Raw genomic sequence first — 8328 nt, 5'->3', positions numbered from 1 at the left:
AAGACAGCCCTGAAGTGGACTCCTCTCAACTGATCTACAACCAACTTAGAACAGATGTGCACACAACATGCGCTAAAATAACTACAGGATGATAATAATGTTGATGATATGTGACATAAATTCTTCCACAGCACCTTCAGGACTTTTGATCTGACATCAGCCTCTGCCTTTAATGAAATCTTAGGATCATTTAAGTTCAGTCTTGCATTTTATATAACAGGATTTAAAGGGTCTGTCTAATGTCACACTCTGGAATCTGGATCTAGTTTAGGACATTGTATTTAAAAACATTTAATGTGTAGTATGTGGAAAGACAAAATTAATTTTGCATGTTTAGGGAAATATGGCTTTTGACATGCTCTGTGTCTTGAATCCATTGTCAAAAAGTGCACTGGTGGTTGGTCGAGAATACAGATAAGCCTCTCGGATCAAAAGAGCATTTGATTGCGGTTTTATGTCTGGAGTCAACCAGTATGTGGTCCATGTGGTGGAAAGTCTGTTCTGCTTTATACTTAAATCGTGTGTGAAACATTCAAAGTGCACACCGAAGCATCTGTCATATCCTCAGGTTGCTGTTACCGATCTGCTGTCACTGACCAGTACCAACATTGGGCTCATTGGGTCAAACGGTTGTTGCTGGCATTCTGCACTGTATCCACACGCTCTACTGTAAACCCTCCAGCTGTTGCTGCACGCCTAAACTTGACTGGAACTTTGGGAGTGATAGACAGGCAGTTTTTTTGTTCTACCGTGAGCGGTGTGACTGCTGTCAATGGGGGACACATAGCGGTCAGCATCTAACCAGAACAAGCTGTTTTCCATCGCCTCTGCCCAGGCCAGCACATCATTATTTTGTTTGGATGGTAGCCCTGTCACATGTGTGTCACACTCTCTGGCTGGATGTCAAATCTCTGCTGTAGCTACTTTTATTTTTCCCTTGCAGAAAGCAAGTTTGTTAGTAGTAATGAAGTGCACCCGTCACACAAAGAGGGTTATTAGGTGTATGAATAATAAAATACTACAGTCACTTTTATGCAGTCACTGCAATCAGTGATTTTTACAGCTACATGCCTGTGAATCAAAGTGTGATAGTTAAGTCTTATCTAGAATACGTGAAACATGTGCTAAACTGATTTGAGAAGCAGTTCTGAGCAAACAGAATTTAATATCTGTGCTCTGTGGGAGCTTTCTTATTCACTTAACTAATCATAATAAAGCATCAAAGCGCAGACAAGAATAAAAAAGTGGCGTAACCTTGAAGGCATAAGGGCTGCACATTGGTTTGCATCAGAGGAACATTTTCTGCTGTGAAGCAGGGTGAAGTGGTTACAACAACAGAGGGACGTAAGGATCGCGGGATTGTTTCATTTAGTCTGGAGTATGAGATCCATGTGGGCAAAACCAAGACCATGTGAAGGTGCAATGCAGTGGAAAGTTTGTGCTAATGTATTTTTCTTTAATGAGAGGATAACCTCAAAATCACACTTTTACATTTAGTGTCTAATAATAAGAGAACTAAAAGGAAAGGCTAAAGATAAGGCCTGACTAACACAAATTAACAAAGAAAGATATTTTTAGGCATAGCTTTAACAACAAAACAATTTAACCTTAATCATTATTTGAATCATGAATCATCCCTCCGTTTTTGCCTTTAAGCAAAAAGCAGCATCTGGTTCCATATGAATCCAGAGTGCTTGTCACTGCACATCACAAGTGGCTAAATGTCCCCGTGCCTGTGACTCACTGATGACATGAGTCAACACCCGGGCACAGCCGGAGACACAACCTGCCGCTTGGGGAGTCAAAGGTCAAGGGACAGGAATTAATTAGTGCAAGCTGGTAGCAGAGACAAACGTAACATGGGTCATCACTATCAGCTAAAGATCTCCACTTATGACGTCTGTTTATGAGCATGAATCATCATGCAGTGGCATATCATGCTCAAAACTGTACCTGCTGAAGACTCTGAGATTCCTCCCTATTTCTGGGAACATTCAGAGAACAGATCAGTCATACCTGGGAGCCTGGGAGAGCCAAAGCTTACAGGATTATGAAGCTGCAGTGCCAGAAATTCGAAGAGAGTATTTGAGGCAAAAGATATATTAAAGGGTCTAGTTTTGCTCCAGTGTGCTGTAAAGGCTGCCAGTTATTGGGTAATTGGTTAGAATAAAGAAATTTGGTAAAATCAGGGGAAGAGCAGTGCTGGATGAAGATGAAGTTCAGTCTCTGAGGCAGTGTAAAGTCAAAAAGACCATTATAGTTTCAATTTTCAATTTATTTACATTTGATTTATGGCATCATATGGAGGGAGCGATATGGACAATTTTGCAGATAAGATAAGAAATGAAAGGGCAGCACGGTGGTTAGCACTGTTGCCTCACAGCAAGAGGGTCCTGAGTTCAATTCCACCATCAGGCCGGGGTCTTTCTGTGTGGAGTTTGTATGTTCTCCTCGTGTTTGCGTGGGTTCTCTCCGGGTACTCTGGCTTCCTCCCACCGTCCAAAGACATGCAGCTTGTGGGGATAGGTTAATTGGATAATCCAAATTACCACTAGGTGCGAATGTGCAAGTGAGTGTGAATGGTTGTCTGTCCCTGTGTGTTAGCCCTGCGACAGACTGGCGACCTGTCCAGGGTGTACCCCGCCTTTCGCCCTATGACAGCTGGGATAGGCTCCAGCGCCCCCCGCGACCCTGAAAAGGATAAGCGGAAGCGGATGGATGGATGGATGGATGGATAAGAAATGATTAAAAAAAAAAAAATGTGTGCCTTAAAAATACCTAACACAAACATGTATACGTATCTTTCAGTGAATGTGAATCCCATATCAGTTCTCCTGTTCATCTCCATTTGTCTCTCTCTCTTTGGCTGCTAAATGCATGAATTTGTTCACCTGCTTGCATCCTTTGTCATTTGTTGATGAGCATTAAGCAGCTTTATGTTACCCACTTTTTTTTTTAAATAAAACAGCTGTGACAGGAAACTTAAGTTGATAAGAGCCAAAACATATTAAAACCATGTAGATCTGACAGTAATGACATAGTCAGCCAATGAGTGACAGCTTTTATCCTTCACGTTGTAGCTGTTTGATACATAGTGTACATACACTTTTGATAAGTTTCCAAATTATATAGAAATACTTAAACTATGAATATAAGGTAAAAGCCGAGGAAAACAAAATCAAATAAAACGAATGCACCGAGGACACGTGCTAAAAATGAAAAATGAAAATTTAAACAGAACATGACACAAATTATAACCAACCATGCACTGCATTTAGGGTGAAAATACCATCAGAAGATTAATTTACTTTTATGGTGATGAAACTGACACAACCTTCCACACGCTGTCCATCCATACAGTCTGAAGGCAGCTTTTTGGTCAGTGTCCATGGAAGAACATCAATTGTAATTAGGGTTTACTTCAGCACAGGGGAGATATTTTTTCCTGCTCACATGGAAGCCCAATTTATGGTCAAATTCTGAGGTTGAAATTACAGAGAAAGTAAGAGAACAGCTGTCAGTCTCGGTTAGTTGGAATGACATGGGTAGAGCAAGGAACACACAGGATGGTAACGGCACATGAGGTTTTGCTATAGCGTGATCCCAGAGTGCTGACCAATGCCAAGGGCCGGCAGTTTGAGGTCCACCTTGAACCATGTGTGGAGCTGAAGGCCGTGTTGATGTCAGTTCAGGACAGGTTATTATCTCAAACAGGGGCTTTACACTTTCTGAGTCCTACATGCTTCATAGCACAAGCATAATATACAAAGGATGCAGCATGTAGTTGTTACATATAGTAAAATGCAAAACAGGAAAGAAAGCTATATAGGGATTCACATGATATAATCTTTGGGATCTTTGGAATGGGGTTAAATGACAGGGTGCACTTTGCTACCGAGTATGCTTCAACCAACTATCTTAAAGCGGTGAGCCAAATGCAACACTTCATTGTACATCATATTGTCAAAAGTATCCCCATCCAAATTATTGAATACAGGTGTCCCAATCACTTTCATGCTCACATGTGTATATAATCAGCAAGTAAGGTGATGGCCCCTTCCTGTTCCAATATGACTGCACACCAGTGCACAAAGCAAGGTGCATAAAGACATGGATGAGTGAGTTTGGTGTGGAAGAACTTGACTGGCCTACACAGAGTCCTGATTTCAACTTTAAAGAACACCTTTGGGATGAATTAGAGTGGAGACTGTGAGCCAGGCCTTCCCGTCGAACATCAGAGACTGATCTCACGAATGGTCACTTAAACACACTCCTAAACCTTGTTAAAAGCCTTCCTAGAAGAGCTGAAGTTGTTATTAAATTCAGTTTTATTCCCTTAATGCACTTAATATTGTAAGGTAAAGACCCTATCATAATATAGAGAACCTCAGCAATCAGACAAAACCCTATGAGCAAGCACTTTGGTGACAGTGGGAAAGAAAAACTCAGCTAGGACGAAACCGCCGGCAGAACCAGGCTCAAGGAGAGACAGCCATGTGCCACAACCATTTGGGGGAGAGGGGAGGGAGACAGGACAATAGATGCTGTCGAACAGAGCCAGAGATGAACAATATCTCATAATTAAATGCAAAGTGTTGTATAAAGACAAAGTGAGTGAAAAGGGATGAGAGAAGGAGAAACACTCAGAGCATCATGGGAAGCCCCCAGCAGTCTAAGTCCATTGCAGCATAACTAAGTGAGGATTCGGGGTCATCTGATCCAGCCCTAACTATATGCTTTATCAAACAGGAAAGTTTTAAGCCTAATCTTAAAAGCAGAGAGGGTGTCTGTCTCCTGAATTCAACCTGGGAGCCGATTCCACAGAAAGCTGAAGGCTCTCCCTCCATTCTACTTTTAAATACTGTAGGAACAACAAGTAAGCCTGCGGTCTGAGAGAGAAGTACTCTAATGGGGTGATATGGTACCATGAGGTCTTTAAGATAAGATGGTGCCTGAATATTCAAGACCTTGTATGTGAGGATCAGGATTTTAAATTTGAGTCTATATTGAATAGGAAGCAGTGAAGAAAAGGAGAAATATGTTCTCTCTTTCTAGCCCCTGTCAGTACTCTTGCTGCAGCATTTTGGAGCAACTGAAGCTTTTCAGGGAGTTTTTAAGACATCCTGATAATGATGAATTACAGTAGTGCAGCATAGATGTAATAAATGCATGAACTAGTTTTTCAGTCTTACTCTGAGACAGGGTGTTTCTAATTTTAGAGATATTGCACAACATATTTGTTTAATATGTGCACTGAATATATACTGGTGAGAAATGACTCTAACATTCCTCACAGTGTTACTGGAGGTCAATGTAATGCCAAAGGCTGGGCTGACATCATATTATCCTTTCCCCATGGATTAAGAATAGGTTGTCACTCAAGTTCATATGCGTGTGAAGACAGACGAGTGAATACTTCTGTGTAGCTTTGCTCTTCAATGTGGTAAATACATTACACAAGAGTTTGTGGGTGTGATAAGATGTGTGTGCGCGAGTGTCCACATCAAGTGACGCTGTGATTATGACTGACCTGAGTAAATATTTTATATGGTAAAAATGGGAATTAATGATGAAAGATGTATAATTACACTAGTGCCGTGGTCAGGTAAAGCTGAAGTCATAAAAGAACAGTATGGTGCACAACTATTGAGAGCTTTCTAACAGAAAAACACAATTTATCAATTGACAGAGCCCACAGGAAAAACAATGGGGAGATAATGACTGCTATTCATCTCCCAACATCTGTGAATTAACAACCATGAGCTACAGCGCAGCATTCAGTAAAATCAGAGAAACATAAAATACCGTTTTCATATCTTCCTTCAAATGATCTCGGGGCAAAAAGTAAGCTCCTGTGGGAAAGTAGAAAGTGATACCCTGCGTCACAGGCCAACTGAAATGGCAGAGCATCAGAAGCATCGGTTAGATGCTGTTGTGTTCACTTCTTTTTATGTTGTGCTAATTCCAAAAAAACCCAATTGATCGGGGTCATAAAAATGCTTCCACTTTCATAAAATACTGCAGACGAGAGAAATCAAATACAAGTTGCTACCAATCTATGAAAGCAGCTTTGATAGTTCGAAAACAAACATGCCAATGAGAGACAATACATAAATCAGTAAATTAGCACCTGCAGTGTAACATTTTCCTTCCCCTTTCATTTACCTCTGTTTGTAATTTACGACTTTGCAGCTCGATCGTCTTGCCAAGATTTTAAGTTAAACTATGTTATAGGTGACGTTTTCTTGAGGTGACATGCTCGGCTGCAGCTCCAGCTGGAAGAATCAGTATCCTGGGCCAAATCTCAGCACCTGCAGTGATGGATTATTTCCTGGCTTCTACCCGTTTTAATCAGGTCGCCTGCAGTTCACTGAATCGTAGCGAGAATCAATTAAGTGACACTTGGAGAGGTTTCAGCAAAGGAGATACACACACTCATATATATGGGGACTTCAAATGGGAATAGGCTATAAAACTAAATCATACAGTATCTTAAAACACATTTTCACATTATCCCCTCAGTGCAAAAGACATTATGAGAATATATGAGCTTTATTTTTCTTTATCTGTGTTAAAGAATGAAGTGTTTTGGGATATGAGGTCATGCAAAGTGCCTTTGAAACCTCATATTTGTATATGAGGTTTCAGACTATACAGCACAGTATGTACAGTGTGTCACACACAACAATCTGAAATGAAAATTTTAAAAATTTCAATTTCCTTTAATCCGATCTCCCTTTGATCATGTCAGTCCTGTAGGATCAAATACACCCCTAAAGTAAGCAAATGAGGTCTGATAGGAGAACAGTGTTAAAAATGCAGCTGTATTTAACAATGTGTCAAACAGGATGTGTGTAGAGATGAGAAGCAGCCATTGGTGTAACTCTGATGAGAGGCAGGGTAAACACGTGAATATGAAGACAAATTTTACACAGAATAATAGAGGGGTACATTGAAAGTACTGTGTTTGAAGGGGTGTTAATTACAACAAGTAAACATTACAAAATCACTTCAGAAACTATTAGAAACCATCAAGCAAAGGGGAACTTTATTGACTGACACACAAAGGAAGTGATGAACAGAGCTAGCCAGCTTGCAAATCCTGTAACTGGAGACTACACTACAAAAGCAACATAACTCACATACTCACAAATACTATGCAAATTATATTAATGTATAAAGTCATTCAGTGATCCAACCTCACTGATAGTACTAGGATTTTTTTTTTCCTCCTAAACTCTTCTAGGCAAACTGATGTTTTCCATAAAGTGTTTAAGAGGGGCACTGAGTTTTTTTCACCCTGTGCCCCCTACAGATGGTTTGCATTTCCTCTGTAAATTTTTACATACAGGGTTTCGGCACCACTTTAAAAATCAGAAACAACGCTTTTTAAGACCTACAGTAATTAAAAATAAAAATAAAACGAGAAAATATTTTCGTTTTGTTTTTCCTTTTTTCTTTGCTTTTTTATTTTATAAAGAAACAATAAATGCACATAATAGTATAAAATCGATTTATTTTAGTATAATTATCCCTACAACACAGTATGTGATACTTTTCATTGCCACACATGACAACAAAGCAAGTCTAGGTTTTGAGCCAGACACAAGACATTTGAACATGTCTAAAATGATCTGTCATTTTAACCATTTAGAGTTTTTAGGATTTCAGCCAGTTGACCATTCTAGCCTAAAATAAACATTAAGCTTAAAACAAACAACTGAAAATAATTGAAAATAATTCAATGTTTAATTAACTTTTAATTCAATTCCGCTTTCTTCATATAACACCAAATCACTGCAATATTGTAGGATAAAAATGCTTCAGTGTGAGAGAGAAAAGACCTCCAGCAGAACCAGGCTTGGGAATTGCAGCCATCTGCCTTAATCAGTTGGGTACGAGGAGAATGGGAAGGGGCAAAAAAGGAATAATATATTTATTTCTATACTTCGTATATATATTACATATATTACACCTGGGATGTTGATCAAATGATATGGCTGACTTCTGACCAAGCAGTGCCATCATGACACAGGTGTGTGTACACATGAGAGAAAGTTTTATTTGGTCCACATCGCTGACCAGTGTCATTCTGCAGTTAGAAATCCTCAGCTGTGATGTTTTCTTTCACATCAAAGACAGATGCATGCCTGCTACCTGGTGAAGCGATGGCAGCAGGGTTATTTATGGGAAGAAGACAAGCTGCCTGAGGCAGTATGGGGCTAGGGGAAAGATTTTCTGCTGAAAAAGCTTTATGTTATGTTACAATGACATGTACCACCTATCAAAACATTTTTGCAGATCACATACATCACTTCATGGCAAAAG

Source organism: Astatotilapia calliptera, chromosome 11, assembly GCF_964374335.1.
Source record: "Astatotilapia calliptera chromosome 11, fAstCal68.1, whole genome shotgun sequence".
Taxonomy (NCBI): Eukaryota; Metazoa; Chordata; class Actinopteri; order Cichliformes; family Cichlidae; genus Astatotilapia; species Astatotilapia calliptera.
This window is presented reverse-complemented; position numbering follows the sequence as displayed.